This window comes from Macaca thibetana, chromosome 6 (genome assembly GCF_024542745.1).
Source record: "Macaca thibetana thibetana isolate TM-01 chromosome 6, ASM2454274v1, whole genome shotgun sequence".
Classification (NCBI taxonomy): Eukaryota; Metazoa; Chordata; class Mammalia; order Primates; family Cercopithecidae; genus Macaca; species Macaca thibetana.
Genome location: NC_065583.1, coordinates 23599085 through 23622884, shown reverse-complemented (window position 1 = coordinate 23622884; position 23800 = coordinate 23599085).

Sequence of the window (23800 nt, the reverse complement as noted above, 5' to 3'; positions counted from 1 at the left end):
GAACCCCAAATCAAAGGAACCTGCTTTCTGAATCATCAGTTGGAAAAGAGCTGCTTAAATGTCATGTGAAACAAATCTTTACTGTTTTAAGCCTCTGAGATTTTGGTGCTGTTTATCGTGGTTGGCTTGCCTGTCTCATATGCAGGCGAAGGCAACCATCATTAAGCAGAACATCTTGCTCTCCCCTAAAGGGAAATGAATGTCTAAACTCAATTTAACAGTGCATTCTATGACTGCCACACTCCTAGGCTCGTAGCAAACATTGGGTGAGCACAGGAATCTTCTGGAGCAAGATTGTTAACATGTGAGTTACTTTTCAGGAGAAGTGTTTCATGCAAACTCACAGCATGTATTTGGATAACTCAGGAGGTGACCCACCCTACCCTACACATAAGTGAATTCAAATGGCTTGGCCGGATGTGCTTTTAGGAGTATTTTCCCAACTTTCTTCATTAATTTTCCAGAATACTTAAAAATCCTCACCATGAGAATCATTAACCAGAGGGTTAGAAAACTACCTCAGGTAAAGTTCCTGTAAAAATACATGTATGTTACCTGGCGGAGGTACCAGATTAACCAATTCATACCTATTAGTAGCATTTAGTATCTCAGATTCTGAGAAGAACATACAATGTTAAAGAGATGACACAACAGTGAGATGGAATTTTGATGGAGGCAGAGAGGGTGAGGAGAGATGGAAATGTTTAGAATGAGGGTACTTGGCCGGGCGCGGTGGCTCAAGCCTGTAATCCCAGCACTTTGGGAGGCCGAGACGGGCGGATCACGAGATCAGGAGATCGAGACCATCCTGGCTAACACGGTGAAACCCCGTCTCTACTAAAAAAAAAAAATACAAAAAACTAGCTGGGCGAGGTGGCGGGCGCCTGTAGTCCCAGCTACTCGGGAGGCTGAGGCAGGAGAATGGCGTGAACCCAGGAGGCGGAGCTTGCAGTGAGCTGAGATCGGGCCACTGCACTCCAGCCTGGGTCACAGAGCGAGACTCCATCTCAAAAAAAAAAAAAAAAAAAAAAAAAAAGAATGAGGGTACTTACCACGGGTAAGGAAGAGCTGGTTGGGAGACTATGATTCAGCTGGATTCTATCCCTCTAAGCATCTCTGAAGGAATTTAGAGATCTTGAAAAGTCTGTTTGGATTCAAGCCTAGAACTGATGTTAACATTAGTTGGGCTAATCTCAGCTTATTCCAAAAATGGTGGATTAGAAAAATAAATAATCATATGAAAAGTTTTTCCAAAATAACATGTGTGTCATAGCCTGATACTCCTCCTCACCATGCTCTTTTTCATCTGGCTCCTCCAGCTTCAGCAGTTCAGCATCAACCTTCAGCTTCTGGAAAATGCCTGACTCAGCTAGAGCTAAAAGAAAGAAAGAGGAAAAGTAGTACTGCTCTATCCCCTGAACTCAGAACTGCTGATTTCAGGCACCTGTGAGTTGTTAGCCAGTAACTGATAGGCTCTGTGGTCTTGAGTTCGGTGGTAACCTGTATGTATCTGTCTTGCTTACCCGTGTAATAAAGCTTCTATTTTACATTAGCCCCCAGCCATCTTTTATTAGCTAACTACAGACTGTGAGCTCTTTGAAGGCAGAGACATCATCAATTACTCCGTTGTCCTGAGTTGTCCTGACATACAGCACTTGTACCTGACACAGGCAGTGAGGAAATGTTTACTTAATGAGCGAATCACTTATGAATCCTCACCTTTTATTTTCCGTCTTCACTGGGGGAGAGCCAGGCGACCACATTCACTAAATGCTATTTCCCCACAAACATGTTTCTCTGAAAGACAAATTCAGTGAAGCTGAGAGTCTAGAGTGATTGTAACACATTCCTCCTGACTTAATTTTTGCTGGATGTGCCAACTGATTTCCATTGGCTGCAGTCTGATTTTTTTCCCTTTTTTTGAGGGCTGTGGCATAGGTAGATGTTTATTTTTCTGGCTAATGTGCACATTCATTTTGTGTTTGCCATGGAAAAGACTCCACCTAATCTTTAAGGTATAAATGAATCATTCAGTTGTGTGGAACTCACTAAAATGCTCTCTGGATTTTCTAAACCCTGTGCCCCCGGGTTCTGTTGTGACCCCGTCTTCACTTCCTTCTTTGTAGGCCTTTTTCCTTATTCCGTGTTCCTTAAGGCAGACTAGGGGAGTGTGCAGACAGGAAATGTTCAGCTGTGAGTGGAAAAACACTCAATGAGAAGTAGTGTAAACAGTCTAGACATCATTATGTCGAATTGTAAGTTTGGAGATAGGGTAGTTGCAGGGTGGGTTCATTTGAGGCTCAACCAAGTGCAGCACCTGGGTTATTCCCATCTTTCTGCCCTGCTATGTATAGCATATTTGCCTTTGTCCTCAGACTGACATCTTTTCGTGATTGTGGGAAAGCCGCAGTGGCTCCAGCCATCACTTCCTCACCAGCCATGCTGTGAGCAGAAAAATGGGCTTTCTTCTCACACATTTGCTTTTAAGAGTAAGAAAACTTTTTTGCAGGCTGGGTGAGGTGGCTAATGCCTGTAATCCCAGCACTTTGGGAGGCTGAGGTGGGTGGATCACCTGAGGTCAGGAGTTTGAGATCAGCCTGGCCAACATAGTAAAACCCTCTCTCTACTAAAAACACAAAAATTAGCTGGGCATGGTGCTACGTGCGCCTATAGTCCCAGCTACTCTGGAGGCTGAGGCAGGAGAATTGCTTGAACCTGGGAGTGAGCTGAGATTTTGCCACTGCATTCCAGCCTGGGCGACAGAGCAAGACTCCATCTCACAAATTTTTTTTTTTTTCCGGAAATCCCTCTACAGATCTTCTCTTAATCTTACTGGCTCAAACTGGGCCACATGCCCACCCTTAAACCACTCACTAGAAGTAATTGGAATTACTACGATTAGCTTAGATTCATTAAGATTTATCCTTGGGAATGGGGAGGTCCCTGCTTCCTTTGAAGCCTGAAACTGGAGTTGTGTGATCAAGGAAGAAGGGAGAGGTGGGTTGCTGCAGGAAGCAAAGGGGATATGATTGCAGCCTCCCTGGGAAAACTTCGACTTCAGCCAAAGGCCAGGGCAGCTCCCAGTGGGACCCTCTGCCCTACCACACCATGGTAACTTCTCTCCCTCGGGCTCAGTCACACTTGCAAGCCTGTTGTGCGGGGATGGTTTCAGGATTTAACTGTTCCACCACAGATCATCAGCCATTAGTTAGATTCTTATAAGGAGCATGCAACCTAGATCCCTGCCCTCCCCTGCCAACCACGTGCAGCTCACAACAGGGTTCACACTCCTAGGAGAATGTAATGCCGCCACCATCTGACAGGAGGTAAGGCCAGGTGTGGTGGCTCACACCTGTAATCCCAGCACTTTGGGAGGCCAAGGTGGGTAGATCACCTGAGGTCAGGAGTTTGAGACCAGCTGGCCAACATGGCAAAACCCGTCTATACTAAAAATACAAAAATTGGGCGTGGTGGTGGGTGCTTGTATTCTTAGCTACCCAGGAGGCTGAGGCAGGAGAATGATTTGAACTCGGGAGGTGGAGGTTGCGGTGAGCCAAGATCATGTCATTGCACTCCAGCCCAGGTGACAGAGCAAGACTCCCTCAAAGTAAAAAAAAAAAAAAAAAAAAAAGATGACAGGAGGCGAAGCTCAGGCGGTAATGGTCACTTGCCTGCTCACATCCTGGGTGGCCTGGTTCCTAACAGACCACGGACCAGTACTGGTGTGTGGCCTAGGGATTGGGGGCGCTTGTTTTACTTGCCTTACCAGTGGGATGACTTGCCTTACCAGTAGATGTTAGGGCCCACCCCAAGCCTCAGGATTCCCTAGGGGGCACTCGTAATTTTTTTTTTTTTTAACCAAAATTTTATTAAAACTTCAAGAGAAAAACAGAAGTTGAAAAGTAGGAAATAAAAGTCTTGTCTTCCCTTATAGAAATCCTACTCTTCAGAGATGCCACTTAAAATCTTGCTGTTTATCCTTCTAGACTTTATAATGGCAGGTTTTAAAAAAATGTAATCAGGATATGCTTAGGGGAAGAGGCGACATTGTTGTAATTAAATACCCTGGGCCTCTCTGAGTAATGGTTCCCTGAATTCTCTAAACTCACACTATCCAAGCCACCCAGGGCCAGCCTAGACCTTAGCAATGCCCAGAACCAGACCAGAGGATGTCTCTCTTGGACATCATACAGTGACTATTCAACTTCAAAAACCAGGCAATGATGAGTTTTTCCAGGACATTGCACCCACTTTTTAAAATAAAACATATTAGCGTTGTTATAAATCAATCAAATATGGTTCATAATAGCAATAATGCCCTTGAAATCTGTTAATCTTGCCATTGAAAAATGGTATGCCACGGCATTTGCTGCCCTTGGCTTCACCTTGGGCTATTAACTAACAAATCAGTTATTAGCCAGTGGTAATGACCAATTTTCGAGAGATGATTGCTTAAATTTCGCCCACCTTGAGAAGAGAATTATTACTCAACCGAGAACTGAACTCTTGTTTTCGACTCGGTAGAGCTAATGATCTTACCTCACCCCAATGTGTCTCCCTCCCCCGGGTCTCCCAACCCAACCCCCTTTTTCTTCCTGGCTATGAGGTGTGTGGGGATCACATGGTTACATAACTGCTTCCCTCTCGGCCTCAGTGACTTGAGTGCAGGAAAAGTTCCATATTTAATATTTATTCACCAAGCAGCAGTGGATGAAGACAGATGGTAATGAAATCAGTCTTGCTGAGAGTGACCACAATGATAATAGATTCTTTATGATGTCCAGGAATTCTGGACTCTTAGTCTCTGCTTAAATGCATGTTGGCGCCAACTCTGTCGTCTTAAGCCTTAGTATTCTTGTCATCCTCCTGACCTCTCCTAGACCAGAGCAGGCAGGCTGTGCTAAAGACATCAATCTGTCGTTCTCCTCATATAAATGCTTTAAACACCTATAGCCACAAATGACTCACCAGCAGAGATTTTTTTCAGAAGAGGAAAAATGAAGATAAAATAAAGGCACCCCTGCAGCCCTGGTGGAAGGGCTGGCACTGCTGTTCGGGCTGGTTTTGCATGTGCTGCCTCCGTGCCTGTAAGTGGTCCTGAACAGCCCAGGTTACCCATCTGGACTTGCTGGGAATTTCACAATGCCTCCTCTCCGACATCACTTTATTGGCCTGGAATGAAACTGGGAGAGAGGGTGGGATAGGGAAGAAAAAGGGGGAAAAGGGAGACATAAAACCAAGTGCAGTTGGCAAAGAGTCATGCTCCTGTCAAATGAGTAAACTCAGAACGCTGATTGCACTGGAGATAGCAACGTCCTGGGTCAAGCAGAGCTTTTTTAAAGCAATCTGGCAGCCCTTTTTAGTAATAGGAGGTAAATCATTCTGACATTCCTTGCTATCCAAAGCATTAATCATGTTGAATTCCTTTGTTGTTCTGGGGTCTGGATCAAGTGTAATTCTATAGGAATTCCATTGTAATCTAGTATTAATTAATCTCTGTGTTATATAGAGTGGTGCCAAAAACCTTTCTCTGCTTGCTTGTACATCAGTTATTAACTTTGTGAATACCTAACTCTAGCTGGGGAACTGTTACTCCACTCTCTCGTTCTTTTTTTCATCTCAGTCTTGGAAATTGTCATTTTCCTTGGGTAGGAACCAGGGCAGCTCACATATGAAGGAGGATCTTGCCTTGTTACACAAAATCATTAGGAGGGGGTGGGAGGCAAAGATGGTGAGCGGGCTGGTTACAGTCTCCTTGTGGTTTCCACTCCAGCCCTGCCCTTCCCAGCTGTGTCACTTTTGGGCAAGTTATCTAACCTCAGTTTCCTTATCTGTAAAGTAGACATTGGAATTGTTCCTACTGCCCAGGATTTTTATGAAGATTTAACAACAACCAGCTCTTTCTTTGGCGATGACAAAGGCTGCCCAGGGAGGGGCTACGTTTGACGGGATGGTCTTCAGTCAGTGACGCTGCAGGAGTCTTCCTTCTAGGACGTAGGGTCTTGGGGTAGATCATCACTAGCGTCACTCCAACTTGAAGATTTGAGTGTTTGCAGGAGAAACCATGTGTTACTGGCTCCAGGAAACACCTGCCTGCCTCTCAGCTCTTCCCAGAATATGCCTAAGCAATAATAGAGGGTCAGAGGCTGAGATTCTTGGTTTTTCAGTGGTAAATAATGAATGTTGCACCAGCTGCTGGCAGACTCTGAAATCTTCTGTTTTAAAATGCAGAAGGAAAAAGAAACACAATAAAAATACCCAATATGCATTTATCTGGTACATATCTTTAAATAGCTCCCTTCAGATTGTGAAAAAGGTAACTCTATCCTCCTTCCTGGCTGGCTCTCTGAATCCTGCCACAAGATAGGGCTATTGGCCCTCAATTTTGACCTGGTATAAAAAGCAGTATATTTTTATGACCTGGTAACAATCACATTTCTACACCATAAAATATTAAAGCAGGCATGACAGTGCCTTTAAGATCTTTGAGGCAGGTGCTATCAAAATGTGCCCCTTTATTATTTATTTATCTGACTCCTTTTGTATAGTGAGGCTTAAATGCTTTTCAGGCCAAATAATTAAATTCCATTATGGAGAGCGGGAATTGTTGGCGAAATGTACTCGCTCTCACTATTAGACCCTTGAGTCCCCAGCGGAACTCCATGGAGGGTAGTAAAAATCTGGCTTATATTTATATGTAAGATATGCAGTATGACATATTGGGCCCACAGGAGTGATGCTACATAAAAAAACAAATAGGGAGGGGGCTGCTAGAGGTCCTTCTCTCCTGGCCAGCAATCTCCTAGAGCACGGGTCTGCAAACTATGACTTGTGGGCCAAATCTGCCCATTGCCTGTTTTTGTACATCCTATAAGCTGAGTATGGTTTTGACAATTTAAATGGTTGAAAAAAAGCAAAAGAATAATATTTTGTGGCATGAGAAAACAAAATGAAATTAGAATTTAATCGTGCATAAAAAAGTTTGACTGGAACACAGCCATATCCATCATTTACATATTGCCTATGGTTGCATTTACATTCCTTCAAGTTGAATGGTTGTCACAGAGAACGTAGGGCTGCAAAGCCAAAAATATTTACTGCCTGGCCCTTTACAAGGAAAAGCTTGCTGAACCCTGTTCTACAGGAATTTGGACTTGGGCTCTGGATAGGATAGCACTGGGGCTCTAGCCGAGTTCAAGATCCTTTATGCTGTTGATGCATTTGGATGTTGACTTTGACTTGATGAACCTGATTGTTTTTGAAATGGACACACAGACTTGTTAAGGGAAGAGGACTGGCATGCCCTAAAGTAGTTTTTGGATCCCATTACCCTCCCCTTCAAATGCAGCTCCTGGGATTGTATACTGGGTGATGTCCTTTCCCTCTCTGCAGTGTGTTTCTTTATCTTTTCTCCGCCTCGTCATCTCCATGACTGTTACCCACAGTTAAGGCATGACCATCTCCCCTGTTTTTGGGCAAAAATCTCCAGACTGGTCTATTTCTATTCCATTTCAATAAACAGTTCATCCTCCACATAATAGTTGCAGCAATGTTTTAAGAAACAAAAGTAGACCATATAACTTCTCTCAAATGGATGTGTTCCCTACTTTAGTCAAGTCTCTCCTCAAATGACACCCCCAGGGAAGCCTTTTCTTGCCCACTCTTTCTAGAACAGCCCCCACCTCACCCCATCACTGTTTATGTTGTTTTTTTTTTTTTTTTTTTTTTTTTTTAACTGTGTGCATTGCTCACTGCAGCCACGAACTCCTAGGCTGAAGTGATTCTCCTGCCTCAGCCTTCTGAGTATCTGGGACTGCTGGCACGTGCCACCATGCTTGGCTAATTAAAGCAAATTTTTTGTAGACACAGGCTTTCACTTTGTTGCCCAGGCTGGTCTTGAACTTCTGGCTTTAAATGATCCTTCTGCCTTGGCCTCCCAAAATGCAGGGATTGCAGGCATGAGTCACCACACCCGACCTTGTTACTCCTTTTTATTGCTATTCTAGCATTTGTTACCATCTTACATTATCTGAATTGGTTCACTGGATTACATTTGGTTTCCCCTGCCAGAATGGAAACTCCATAAGAGTAGGTACCTTCTCTATATTATTCATTAGGGCATTTCCAACATGTCATGTGAGTTCTCCAGAAAAGGTTGTTGAGTGAGTGAATAAATGGATCAATACTCCTGGCATAGGCCATGCAGTATTGGTGTCACCTTCTTCCTGTCTGCTTCTCCAGGGGTGTGTCAGCTTTTAAAATTTCTATGTCCTTGCTCTCAAGGAGACCTGTGACTAGTAGAGACACAGACATTAAACACTTCTTGCATTTCACTTTCCTGCCATCTGTGCCCTTCCTCCTGGATCCTGTTGTCTTTTAAGGCTAACCTGGTTATTTTCCATGAACCCACAGAAGGTTGAGAAAAGCTTCCTGTATGTGGCAGACACTGTCAGGCTCCACTCAGATCCCTTTGGATTCATTTCCCTCTCCTTCCCCTGATTGCTTTTGCTTCTGTGACCTGTTCCAGTCACTTTCTTCAAAGGACACCTTTGGGTAACTGAAGTGGCTTTGTCCCAAATCTCAGATAGGTGGAAACACCTGTGGGTTTACCCACCAGGAGCTGTTCTTAGTAAACAGCTGACTTGTGTAGAGGCATAAAAGCCTATCTTCCTTGCCTCAAATGCAGACAAACTCTGAGGTACCCAACTTTCACTCCCGGGTTCTCTGTGGAGTTGGGTTGGAGCTGCTCTCCATGGGAGAAGGCCAGAAATCAAGCCTTTGCTCAGCTTCTCCCCACTTCCTTCTTCTCCCTTACCAATTTCTCCTGGGAGCATTTCCTTAACAAATCTCTTGCCCATATACCTTCCTCTCTGAGTCAGCTTCTGAGGAATCTCAGGTAACACATTCTGCTTTTTGCATCATAGAGAGGCAAATACACATTGAATCCAAAGCAAGTACATAATGGGAGTATCAGCCACTGTGGCAGACCAGGGTTTAACATATTTTTTGGTTGGTGGGTGGAAGGCATGAGACCTAAGACAAGAGGACTTTGAAGGGCCATGAAAATTGAATCATGTTGGTGATGTACTATTTTGATATGTTAGGCTTGTTCTTAGTAAAGGAATTGTGTAAAAAGAGGAAGTTAGGAATGCCCTTATTTGAGCAGTAAATGTTAAAAAGAAAATAAAAGTAAGCATACATTTGGTTTTAGGGGCTGGCAGAGCAGGAGTCATGGGGGGAAAAAGGATGATTTTACATTTAGGATGTTCTATATCAAGGTCCATTCTGGCAGATGTGCTAAGCTGTCCTGTCGTCATTACCGACATGCCAACAAATATTTTCATCCCGCACGTGCCGGCAGCTTATTTGAGATCCTCGGGCCCAAAATGACATGGATTTTGTCTTCCACCAGATGGGTCAATTAGTCAAGATTCTGAAAAAGCCAACTGGAACATTCTTTTAGCCCCATCTATTCAAGCCAGCCAACACTTGAGAGCTGGGTGGGGATTCTGACAGCAACAGATTTCCCCAGCCCCAAGGCATCCGGGTTATTACTTTTTGATGGGCTCCTGGAGGGCTGGCGGAGGCTGCCAATGCGCTTTCTCCATTGGACAATGCCAACGCCAGAAGAAAATGGGGAGAAGAGCTTTCTTTCTGTTGGACTGTTTGGAGTGAACGACCTGTTAAGGAGTTGTCACGGAAGAAAACCTTTCCTGTTCTCCTGCCACAACACATTCCAAGTCACATAATCATGTTGATTTTGATTCCCTAGAATCTTGGTGCTACCTGGATACCTTTGCTTGAATGATACATGGAATTAGTTCCACAGTTCTTCCCTTGCCATTAGCGTATTAATGTGGCAGATTGATAATGCTAGAGGGATGGATGCTTGAACACACAGGCTGCCTTCTTTCAAGGGCTCCAACTAGCAGCCCTGTTTTAGAGTGAACCTCAGCACATTGGCACCAAGTCACAGGATTTAAAATGTAAAAGGCATCATCTAGATCATTTTATCTGGAGGAAAACGAGGGCTTACATTGATGACATGAACTGATTCAAGGGAAGTTTGTTGGGCCCATATGCTAGAGACTGATGAAACAAAACAATTTTTATTACAGTCTCATATTTTAAGGAGGCAACTTGGTGGTGGTGAGAAAAATGAGAAGAATCTGTGCTTTCTAGTCAATAGACATGGGTTCAAATCTTGGCTTTCCTACTGGGTATAATTTGGGTCAAATGCTGAAACTCCCTGAGCATTAGTTTCTTCACTTTAAAAAACTGGGAGAGAAATAGCTTCTTGGCAGGGGAATTAAATTTTAAAAAATCTGTAGAAAGTGTTTAATACAGAGTAGGCTCATAGCAAGGGCTACACAAATGTTCTCATTCCCTTTCTTCTCCCCAAAGACACAGAGCTAATTAATGGCAAATCTGGTTAATGGCAAATCTGGTCTCTAGTTCTTCTGACTTCTGGTTTGGTATTTCTTCTACATCAGCTTTATTTGTTCCTTGATTTCTAGTTATTCTGAACAATTTTATTCTTATGAGTGTGTTGGTGAATAGCATTACCTGAGTGTAAACATTTGAAAATTATGAAACATAAGATGGGAATTAAAAATTACTGTAAAACAGGGCTCATAGAATATGGTCATATTTTCCAGGAGAAATGAGAAAGTGGAGTGGTTTATTTCAGATACAGAATAGCAAAAATGATTGATAATGGTAAAATTGATATTATTTAATAAAGTCAACCAAAGGGTATTGAGCACTTGCATTAATTTGGCACCAGAGGTGACTCAGAGTTGATTGAAGCAGCTATGGCAGATGTAGTCCTGTGCTTAGGTTATGTAAGGGGGTGGGTGGGGTCAAGAAGGATTTGTTCTTTAAGTAAACCCTGACTCATTTTACTCCCTTTGAGCTGTGAAAGATACAGCTAAACAGAGGTAAAATAAAAGGAAGCCCTGGTAGACGCAGCTTGCAATCAGAATATGGTACTTGCAAGAGACAGTAAAAGCTGAAAATGTAACTTTTAAAAATATTTAGGAAAAGGCAGGGTGAGGCGGCTCACACCTGTAATCCCAGCTCTTTGGGAGGTTGAGGCAAGAGGAACCCTTGAGCCAAGGAGCTTGAGATTACAGTGAGCTGTGATCATGCCACTGCATTCCAGCCTTGGGGACAGAGAAATATTCTCTCTTAAAAACAAAAATTAGGAAACAACTTTGATGATTGATAGATAAATAGCTGTAAGGGGAAAGAAGGACATTTTGGGGGATATTTCCAATCTTTGAGGATGGTGTTAAAGAAGACAGACCTGTTTTCATACTTCATTCTCTTAGCAATAGGTTGGAGTAATAATAGCTTCTGTTAGTGAACACTTACTAAGCACCAGGTATTGTGCTGAGTGCTTTGAACGCATTATTTCAATCTCCACAAGATGGGATGGTAGGTTTTAATATAATCATTTTTACAGATAAGGGAGTTGGAGTGCTAGGAGAGGTTGATAAAGTGACCCAAGGTGAGCCTCAAGGTTCAGATTGAGGCATTCTGACTCCAGAGCCCAGGGCATTCATGTCTGAGTCCAGTTTTGAGGGAGACACACCTGGTAGGCTTAGTTAGCTCTGTGCTTCACAACCATGCACATTGGGCAATTACTGAATATCTCTGATTCAGTTCCCTCATCTGTAAAATGAGTTTTGTCCCAGGGTTGTGCTGAGGATCGAATGAGATAATATTAATGAAAGCGAGTGGTGAATCTGCCAGGCAGGTAAGGTGATCAGCTGTCCCAGCCTTCCAGGGACTTCTCCATTTTCGGAATTTAAGTCTTGTAGCCTTGGAGACTCTTCAGTTGTGGGTAAATCAGCACAGCTGGTCACTCCCATGCACGTCCCATTCTAACCTGCAGAATATCTGGGCAAAGTGATAATAGATTTTGGAGAACAGGAAGCAGCTCAAGGAGGCAAATGAATTTCAGCTGGTGTTTGAAGCAGCTGTCAAGTCTCTTGGGCTGAAAGACATCAGGGAAATTCTCCCTGATAAAGCCTGTGAGAAAAGTGGGGGAGTTAGGCAGAGTTTGGGAAACAGGATGCTTGCCAAGCCGTGGTGCTAATGCTTCGCGTCTGGAAACCTCTGATGCACAGCCTCTTCCAGGGCGCTCAGAGCCTAGGGATGACTTACTGACTTAAAGGGGAGTTGGAGGGGAGGTCCAAGTGGCAAACTCAGCCCTTTGACATTTTGAGATACAGCTTGTCCCATTTCCCCTTTTATGGAACAGATTTTGGTGGATTTGAATCTGACTTTGCCACTGACTAACTGCATGATATTGGGAAGCTATTTCACCTTTTCCATCTTTAGTTACTGCACCCATAAAAAGGGAATGATGGTAATCCCAATCCCCTATGATGTGCTTAGGATTGAAAAAGAAATTGTGCTTGGCATGAAGGAAGCACTCAACTGTTGGTTACTGCTATTGCTACTACTATTACTAGTTCTACTTAATCTATTAGGGTAACATTGTCAAATTTTGCAAAAAACAGTTCAGGCTTCCTGGTTAAATTTGAATTTAGATAAACAATAAATATTTCTCAGGACAAACTTATGCTAAAAAATTATTCATTATCTTAAATTGAAATTTAAGTACGTGTTCTGCATTTTATCTGGCAACCCTGTCTGATTATATCCCAGATTTGAGGGGTTTCCCAAGACCCAGGACTTTTAGTCTACAACTGGAATAGCCACAAGCAAACAGGCATGATTGGTCACCCCATTAATTCTGGTAACTCTTTAGATCGTCACATTTGAAACTTAAATGATGGTAACAGGCACTCTTCCTCTAATGATACACGCTCAACATAAACATACACATGCAATGTTTTACATACATTTTCAGGAATTTCTTGGACTTTTTGAAGCCTATCCATGAGTTCCTGGTGAAGAACACAAGCTCCCCCAAATCATCCAGATTCCAAATACTTATTCTTTTGGCAAAACTTGTGAAGATCTTATGAAGAAACTCAGGAAGTAGGTGGTAAGGGATCTGCGGCCCACTAATCACTTCCAAACTGAGCTTTCAGTAGATTAGAACATTGATCAATAAAATGAAGATTAGAGCCTATGTCTATGTAGCATAAAATGAGGCAGACTCTGTGTTGAAATTCATTCACTTAATTAATTCAGGCCTTTCTTCCAAATCCAATTTAAGGTCACAGTGATCTGGTTTGGTGGTCCATATTGATTGAATTGACTGAACTTATTTACTATTCCACTATATGAAGAATTGAGGCAGGGCATGGACCTATCAGAGTCTGGGAGATATTACAGAAAAAATATTGAAAACTGTATATGCTTGCCTAGATCTTTCTCTTTTTTTTTGGTATTTAGAAAATACAGTGAAATATACATACAAATGACTGAATATAACAAATCAGGCCAGTAAAAAGAGTGTTAATAAAATAACCAACCACATATTCACTAACAGCTTAACTAGAATGTTATCAACAATTTTGAAGACACCTCTGTGCTGTTTATTGTCACTGTTGTACAGTGCTCCACTGAATACAGACATCCAACCTATTTATCCATCATATCATTGATGGACATTTGAGTTGTTTCATGTTTTGTCTTTATTTTCTGATTACAAACAATACTATCAACATTCTCAACATGTTTTCCTGGTACACATACATTGACAAGAGTTCCTCCAACATGTACATTCAGGAGCGGAATTGTTGGGTTGGAGAACAGATGTATTTTCTACTTGATGTTGATTGTTTTCCAAGGTGTTTATGGAAGTTATAGCCCCACCAGCAGTGTAGAGGAGTTCCCATTGCTCCACATCCTCACCAGTGCTTGGTATGGTCAGGCTTGTTAGTTTCTGACTATCTAGTAGATGTAAAACAGTATCTCACTGAGATTAAGCTTTTGTTCTTATTACTTACAAGGTTGAACATCTTTTCATCTGTTTATTGCTAGTCATTGTTTCCTTTTTTGTGAAGTGCTTGTTCATGTCTTTTGCTAATTTTCTCTTTTTTTGGTCTTCTGCTTAGCTTTTTTGCTTATATATGTAGCAAATATCTCTTTCCAGTTTGTGACTTTTCTTGCCACTCTTTATAAAGAAGAATTTGTTAACTGCTTGTGCCTGTCATATTTATAATTACTTGTTCAGTGTCTGCCACTCCAAACTGTCTGTAAACTCTATGAGGACAGATACTGAGTCTGTCTCTGTCCCCAGAACTAATACAGTGCCTGACCTACATAGTAGGTATTTGATAAGTATTAGTATAGAAATAAATATGCATGTCAATGTATTGCACAATAGTGAGGGGTTCTTTTCTTTTTGGTTGTTGCAGTTTTTAAACTGACATTTACAGAGGAAGGCAGAATATGCTGGGTGGAAAATCTTTGTCATCTCAGCATGATTAAGATGATGATCTGGGGTACAATTGCTGCTTACTAGCTCTGTGACAATGAGCAAATTAATTAACCTTTCTGTGCATCAGATCCTTCTTTGTAAAATGCTACCTATCTCATAGGATTGTTAAGTTAACACATATAATATAAGGCACTTAGTGCAGAGCTTGGCACAAAGTGAGCACTACATTAGTGTTCGCTGTTATCATTTTCCTGCTGAGTAAAAACCCTGGTGAGGTTTTCTGATTACAAGTTTGAGAGTTGGAGTCAGAGAGTTTTAGCTTATTCTGCATGACAGAGGGGCAAAGATCTGAAATTATGGGGGCAGCTGGGTGTTGGGTGGGGAAAGAGTTGGGTAGGATACTTTCTGGGGGTGGGGTGCCTGAAAAAGGATTTTGAAAACAGCACTGTCAGCTATTAATTAACACTAGCAGAAGCCTTCCAATTGGATGTGACAGGAGCAGTAGCATAGTTAATGAAAACAAAAGGTTAAATCAGGATATCATAAGAAACACATTTATATGTTTTATTTTAACCTGAGACACATAAAGTATGTGCTTTTTACTCATCATCTGATGTCTGGCCAAAGTTGGTTTTCTGGCCAGTGTCTGCTATTGGAATTTCTTTCAGCAGGCACTCCATCCGTAACACATTATCTATGAATTCCAGTTTTTAGTTTTTTTAATTGGAGCACCAACTTAAAAAAAAAAAACTTGAGAAATAATCTCAGGACAGAATCCTTCCAGAGGTTTACTCTTATCCCCTTATCTTTTATAGTGATCTTTTTCCCCCAAAGATTGAACCTGACGGTAAATTCTCTAAGCCTGTTCAAAGCATTCAACTTCATTTTGATAGAAATGAGAGCTGTATTCTCGTACTTCTATTTTTGTCTGCTTATTTATACTGAATTGAATTACATAATCACCAGACCAGCACAACTGCCACAAGCCAGTTGGGGCATCAGATTGGGGCATCAGTTAAAAGTTGTATAAGGTCATGGGTAGCATGGATTCATCCAGTGGGTCAGTCAATAGAGGTCATTCAATGTGACTTCTCATGTAGCTTGCTGGAGGGCACATGCTGTCTTCTCTCTGAGATCTTCAGTTAAATCCTCATTGTTCACCATTAGCTCTCTGAGTGGATTCTTTGGGAGCAACTTGAGGAGGGGCTGAAATTTACATCTGGGTCCCTTTAGTGGATAGCAGAGATAATCTGTTGGACTTGGGAGTCAGGGAAAAGCAGGTAAGAGAGAGTAAGCTCCTGGAAATTACAGAAATCTTGGGGGAGATGTAGGGCTTCCCCCATACCACAAGAATTGGGAATTTGAGGCAATCCTCTTTAGATTTAAAGGGCCTGAGAAGTCCCAGATGACTTCATAAAGAAATAAATCTTAGATGTTAATTCAAAAGGAAATTCTCCTGTATCTTTTCATAGATGTTTGCATGTTATGAGAAGACCAGAGAGATGACTTTACAAGTTGCGTTTTTCTGTGGGCAGTGGATTCTCTTGACAGGAGATCAGTAGTTAGGCCAAGTTTGTCTTCTTTGTAGTCTCTGTATGTCTGAGGCTCAGTTTAGGAGGAGTTTGGGATGGGAGGCTTTGCCTACACAGAGCTGGGGGGCATCCTGCCTTGGAGTGTAAAACAATGCCTCTCATGAAGCAAGTGCCTTGCCATGTTTATGGAGCACTTCACAGTTTATAACCAAACTGTGATTCCAGGGCTGTCCACTTCACACCAAGCCTTAGTCACTTGTGAGGTAGGTATAAAGCAGCTCTTGGGGGTACTAAGAGCCTTGTAAAAAATGCAGATTTGATACTAGAAATTAAAACTGTGCTTTTTTTTTTTTTTTTTTTTAAAGCCCTGTAAACTGAAGCTAGACAACTTTATATAAACTTTGGGAGAAATCATCACAGAAACTTACACGTAAACAACCTCTGTGCTTGTTGATGGATGAACTACTCAGAAAGTCCACTGTATTGACCTAATGGAAGCAACTGAGGCAAAATTAATATAAGTAGAGAGTTTATTTGTGTCAAGTTTGAAGACTACAGCCTGGAAGACATAATTCAAGTTGCCCTGAATATATCCTCCAATTAGCAGCAGTTACAAGTGAGTTTTGAAACGAAAAAATGATAGTTCTTAACTTGTTTATCAAGAATTTACATTGGTTTATTAAAATAACAGAAGCCATCGATTTGGTGTTCATTGTTCTTTGTATCACAAATTCCAGGAACATGAAGATAATGGGTGAGGGTCATGTTGTGCAACTTGTGGTAACATTTTAGGAAATTTATCAGCTAGTCTGGGAACAACAGGGAAAGAAAGAAAAAACAAAATGGCTTGAAACAATTACCCCTGGGCACAGCTGTGAGGGACCAGATTGAAGTCTCATGCTCCTGTCACTTTGGGCCTGATACATTTTGCTTACATTCTTCAGACTGCTCTGAGACACATTTCTTTCTTAACTGGAACATCTGATTCAAACTACAATCCAGGAAAATATGTCAGATTGTCACTGCCTGCCTATGACAACTGAAGATACTTCAGAAACTCTAGAAAAACTAGTTTATAGACTACAGTGATAGTCCTTTTTTGTGTCACCATCAAGGAATACCTGAGGCACTGGGTAATTTACAAGGAAAAGAGGTTTATTTGGCTCATGGTTTGCTGTATAGGAAGCATGGCAGCAGGTTGCCTCAGCTTCTGGCGAAGCTCAGGAAGCTTCCAACCATGGCAGAGGCAAAGCGGGAGCGGGCACATCACATGGTGAGAACAGGAACAAGAGAGAGAAGGGGGGGAGGTCCCAGATTCTTTTACACAACCAGATCTTGTGTGAACTGAGTGAAAACTCATCCATCACCAAGAGGATGGTGATAAGCCGTTCATGAAGGATCCACCCCAACAATCCAGTCACTTCCCTCTAGGCCCCACCTCCAACAATGGGGATCACATTTCAACATGAGATTTGGAGGGGACACAGATCCAAATCATATTAACTACTCTGGGCCTTCACCTTTGTTTTTCTTCTGTTTCCATAGAAAGGCCTCTTATTAAAGATCTGTTTGCCTGCACTGTATATAGAGGCCCAGCTTTGAGAGCCCATCTGCAGCGCCATCTTCTGAAATGAGACATGACTGTTTAATTGAACTGACCTATTTCTAGAAACGGGAGACTGGTTTAATGGGATCGTTTGCCACTTGGCTATTAACTCAATTTTTCTCTGCACAGCCACTAACTCAGCTTTTAAAATACAAAACTTCTAGGGAAGTTTCAGACAGGTAATGTTGGGGTTCAGAAAATGATACCTTGAAGTCTGGACATACTGGAAGGTCTTAGAAGTGGCCTCAGAGTCAATGCCCCTCTAACCTTGTCTGCCTCCCATCCTCACCCCCAACTAAGCAAAGAAATACAATTATCTTCCTCCCTTCCTTGAAATCTCATTATCTATCTCAGAAAAGAAGACTGAAGAATGCAACCACACTTGGATGGACTTTTTTGGAAGATAATGCCTGCCACTGGGGGCTCATTCAAATTTCAAAGAGAATCTATAGTTAATTTCTGTTCATTCATATTCCCTAATAATCATTTGCAGCTCCTCAAAAGAATTGTCTGTATTCTTCATCTCCTTCCTCCCCTGTGAAAAAGAGTATATAAGCTTCTGAACCCCACTGGGTTATTCTGTACCCCATTGGGTAATTATTCTCTGGTGATTTCTCTGTGCATGCACGTTATAGTGAAAATGTTTATGCCTTTTCTTCTATCTACAAAAAAAAGGCAGAGTCAATAGAAGTGGTAGTGGAGGGAACCTCCATCCTTTCATAGTACTTTAGAATACATTAATTTTTCAGATTAATAAGAAGCAGAATCTGAAGCAAAGAGAACATGTGGCAGGTTTTGACGGGGGACAGGTATGTTTCTTGAAGGTTCAGAGTGTGTGAGTTTGCTTGAGAGAGAATGTCGCTGACTTCCAGACCTGGTCATCAGAAGGGCAGCATGAATCGCTGGGTGCCTAGTCAGGAGGGCATGCCCTAACATCAAAAAAGAAAGAGAATAACAAAAGGCTGAACAAAACCTTGGTCTTTACAATTTTTTTTTTTTTTTTTTTTTCCCTGAGACGGAGTCTTGGTCTGTCGCCCAGGCTGGAGTGCAGTGGTACAATCTTGGCTTACTGCAACCTCCACCTCCCAGGTTCAAGTGATTCTCCTGAGTAGCTGGTACTATGGGTGTGTACCACCATGCCCGGCTAACTTTTGTATTTTTAGTAGAGACGGGGTTTCACCATGTTGACCAGGCTGGTCTTGAACTCCTGGCCTCATGATCTGCCCACCTCGGCTTCCCAAGGTGCTGGGATTACAGGCGTGAGCCACCATGCCTGGCCCACAATTTTGTTTGATGGCTCTGGCCTGACTGTTTTTCTCCCCTGGCTGACTTCGCTTTCAGGTTAATCTTTTCTTTCTGCTTGGCTCCTTCCTATTCTCTGGAACAGCTGACAACGGGCCCTGTGGAATTCCTTTCTTAGACACCTTACATCTATTGGCTTCTATCTTCCTTGAGCGCAGCGAAGCTCTGGTTCTCTCCTATGGGCAGTGAGGGGAAAATCAATATTTATATTGGATTTAGTAGAGTCTGGAACAGCCACGTGCTGGTGCTGTGTCCTTTGTTTTCTTTAATGTATGTTCTATAGATGAAATCACTGGGCAGATGTTGGTTTAGCTGGTTTCATTATCCAACTTCTGAATTCCTGGGGGGCCTGGGCTGTTTTCCATTAAGGATTATTATTTTAACAGCTAACCCTTTGTTGAGTTCTTACTATGAACAGGTATTGAACTAGACTGTTTCCATCCATCATCTCATTGAATCCTCCCAACAGATCTGAGAGGCAAGTACTATTATTGTGAGGAAACTGAGGCTGCCTAAGGTTAAGAAAAGCCAATAAGTGGCAGATCCAGGATCTGACCTCAGTTTGTCTGACGTTAAAGCTGGTGCTCCTGATGCCCACATGAAAACATTGCTTCCTGAGCAACCAGAGAAAACTACACTTTCTTCTCACTTCTAGAGAGATCGCAGGGTGTATCTTGACATCCCATTCTACAGACTTGCCTCAGATGAACTCTATTGTCAGCTAAGAAGCTATCAGCTGGGCTTCGTCCAGTATGTGAGGAATGTGGGGATTGTTGCTCTGTGTCAGGATCACAGTGTCCAGGTCAGAGCAACAGAAACTTCCAAACATCTTGGGACTAAGGACACTCTCAAACCCAGGCTTCTGTAGGCCAAGGCCATGGCAGCCATAGGGCTGGGCCAAACAGGAATGGCCATCTGAGAAAACTTGCCCAGAAGTGTTAAAAACAACAACAAAAAAAAAACCAGAGAAAAACCAAGGGAGAAAGAACTTTTTTTTTTCCCTCAAGTTGGAGTGCGGGGGTGGGGGTATGCATGTGACTTACTGGAGCACTTTCAAATTGCAGCGGTTCTCAATCTCATATGCTCAAAAAATATTGTAGTCTTTTTTCCTTAAAAACAACCCCAAACCACATTTCCCTGGTGGGCTAGAACTTCAGTCTTGCTTAGTCCCAAAGACCATCTTTTCCCCCATCCCCAGAAGGACTAAGGGTATCTGCAATAGAGTCAAAGGATTTGGGAGGACCCCAGGTCATAGGCCATTAGTGAGCCTTGGATGCTGAGACACTGTTTAGCCCATTCTATGAGGTGTGATTCCTGTCCTGCTGCTTTTGTGCCACAGTTGGAATAAGAAAATCACTGTCAAAGTAGAGAGCTACACAACCATTCCTTTCTGAAGTCTTGCTGTTTCTCTGGAACACAACCAGCCAGTCCCCTTGGGTCACTGCTGCTCAGGGTCCGAAATCCCTCTTGTTTTCTCTCTCAGCCTTTGGGAATATCCTCCTTAATCTTGAAAAAATTTATTTCTCTCCTTACTTTCATTAGAGGAATTTCCTCTAGTCTCCAACTCTACTTTCCTATCCACTAGGGCTCCTGGCTTACTCTCTTCTGTAGGTTTAGATGAAGAATTGCAAATTTAAGTGCCTGAACAGGCCAGGTAGGAATGGAAGTGAGCACAGGAGCTTGGCAGGGGCTTGGAACATTAGAAAGCACTTGGTCCATGTGAAGAGTCTGCTACTCAGTCCTGGTGAACTGCTGTCAGTCATGCTGACCTGTGCTGGTGTGTCTTCTGATTTTCCAAGAAAAGCCAGAAATCCATCTTTTTTAAAATGAGTCATCTCTTTTGGATTAAATGTTGGCTTACACATTTAAAATTACTCTGTGTAGGGCAAAGTAAAATACCCAGGGGCTGCCATGTTGCCACCATGACCAGTGCAGCCTTTTGAAAATAAAAGCCAGGGAAGAAAGTGTTTTACAGTTTACAGACCTTCCCTTAGGCAAGAAAGCACAGGGCTCAGTCCACGATTGGACATAGGAAAAAGGAAAGAGAAAAAAACAGGAAGGAAAAACACATCAGTGAATTTCTCAAACAACCATCCTGTTTAAAAACACACTGCTTTCACTCACACTGTCTGCATTCCTGAAAAGAAAACTGCTTTCGGTTTTAGGCTTCGCTTTTCTCAAATCGGTTGCTTGGGGATTAAGAAATTAAGTTACTTTGGTTCAACATAAATTGCACACAGAAGTCTTGGTCTTGCATGATTTTGTCTTAGCATGGAAAGAGTTTATACCGGTTGGACGCTGAAGCCAACATTATGTTTTGCATTGCTGGAGTCAAGGCTTAGTGGAATTGGTTTGTTCACACTCAGTTTTTGATGCAGATTTTCTCATTCGATTTTTCAGACACCACTCCCAACTCTGGAGAGAAACTTCACAGGGATGTGACAATGATACCGATGATGATAAGTGTAGAAGACTATATAAAACCAGTTTCCACTTCTACTACTATTAATAATGTGCATTATATCTATTGAACACTCTAAGTACAGGTTAATTTGGTTGAAAGTGATACATACCTAATTCAGACTGGCTTAAGTAGAGAAGAAGTTTCTATAGAAAAGTACAAACTGTCTCTCTCCAGTGGTATGTTTTAGGAGTGACATGGTCCAAGGGCTCAGCTGATGTCATGAGGACTTGCTTTCTCTTCATTTCTCAGCTGTGTCTCTTGCATGCTGGCTTCATTCCCAGGTTCCTGGTGATGGCCCTGGAAGTTCTAGACTCAAATTCTCCTTACAGCTAGCAGACCCAGGGGAACACATGATGCTTTTCTCTCATCACTCTCAGAAAAAGCCTCTTTGGTGCTGATTAGGTTATAAGCCCAGCCTTGAACCAATTGTTTAGCCTGGAGAATGCAGCTTTTTGATTGGCCACGGTTACATAGTGCTCAGCAACCCCTTCTGTTGGAGCCTGGAGTGGAAGCAACTTTCCCCAAAGCTCATGGACTGAGAATGGGAGGCTCCAGAGCAAAGCTGGGATACTATCACTTGGAGAAGGATGTATAGATATTGGGGGAAAATAATAGATCTCTGTGCTAAGCACATAGAGTGGTGAATATATGGTTTCACCATCATACCCCAAATACATTGAATTAGCTTCAGAACTCCTAACTAATATACTGATGGTGAATGATATTAACTTCATGCAGCACAGATGTGGTGGTTGGGAGTCCACTGTGAGGGAGAAAGTTGAATAGCATATGTAGAAAACACTAGTTATATCTGGGAGGATATGGAGATGGGAGCAGTAACTCATCAGGTGCTGTGTCTTGTCTAAACAATAAAACTAAAAGCTCCATGAAGGTAAGAACCATGTGTTATCCTGCCTGGTTTTCCTCATAGGCCTGGGCTCCACAAATAAGGCACAAATGAAATATTTAATGGAAATTAGTATATTGAAGAGATACCTGCATTCCCATGTTTGTGGCAGCACTGTTCACAATAGCTAAGATTTGGAAGCAACCTAAGTGTCCAACAGATAAATGGATAAAGAAAATGTGGTATATATACACAATGGGGTACTATTCAACCATAAAGAAGATTGAGATCCTTTCATTAGCAACAACACGGGTGGAACTGGAAATCATTATGTTAAGTGAAATAAGCAAAGCACAGAAAGACAAACATCACATGTTCTCACTTATTTGTGGGATCTAAAAATTAAAACAATTGAACTCATGGACATAGAGAATAGAAGGTTGGTTACCAGGGGAAGGGATGTGACGGGGTTGAAGGGAGGCTAATAAGTACAAAAAGTAGTTAGAATAACTAAAACCTAGCATTTGCTAGATAGGGTGACTATAGTCAACAATAATGTAATTGTACATTTTGAGATAACTAAGAGTATAATTGGATTGTAGCACCAAGGATAAATACTTGAGGGGATAGATACCCCATTTTCCATGGTATGATTATTATGCATTGCATGCGTATATCAAAGCATCTCATGTGCCCCATAAATACATAAATTTACTGTGTACCCACAAATTTAAAAATGAAAAAAATTTAATGGTTTGAATAATTGAGGAATTGATGACACAAAGGGAAATAATAGCTATCATTTACAGAATATTATGTCCCAGTCCCAGTCAGACTTGACTTTAAATCTTGGCTGTAGCAGCAAATGACTCAATTATCCCAAACATCATCTGTAAAATGGGACTAACAGCCATATATGTGCTAGGTCGTTGCGACGCATAAATGTGGTATAGAAGGCTCTTGACACTGTCAGCACTCAGTAAATACTGGCCGTTATTATTTTTATGTTATTTTAAGTGATGAGCACTTTTTAATGCTATATTTCATTCTTCCATCAAACCTGTAAGAAACATACTGTTTCCATCTCTAATTAAGAAGTGGAACTGAATTTTGAACCCAAATTTTCCTGCCTTTGAATTTTATGTCCCTGATTACTATTCTGTCCTGCCTTCCTATCCTTTAATGTACCAACTGGGAAGACATGAGTTTACTCACCGCCTGAGTTCCTGTTTCTGTGGGGGGTGGGTTGCGGGGGTAAGGTAGACCACTGGGAATATGGGAATGTGGGAAGAAAGCAAATAACCCCTTGCCTTTTGTGATTTAGTTATTTTTTTTCACAGAGTGGTTCTGCAGAATCCCAACACTGGAGGCTTAGCTAACAAAAGCAAATTACTGTGCAACATAAGACCATTCTTCAGTTAGACCAAAGCCTTTGGCCTCAACCATCTAGATGGGGACCTGTGCCTGGTTCATCTCAAAGTGGTGATTGCTGACGCCAGGGTGATTGTGGCTACCAAGTCCTCTTCCCAGTCATGGGCAGCCAGGGAAGGATTTCATTCAACAGTTACATATTCCTTACACCTTACAAACGTTATCTCATTTAATCTTCTCAAGAGCCCCTTGAGGTAGACCATCATCTGTGCTTTCATTATAAATCCAAAATGCAGAAGCACCTGTAGGGTAC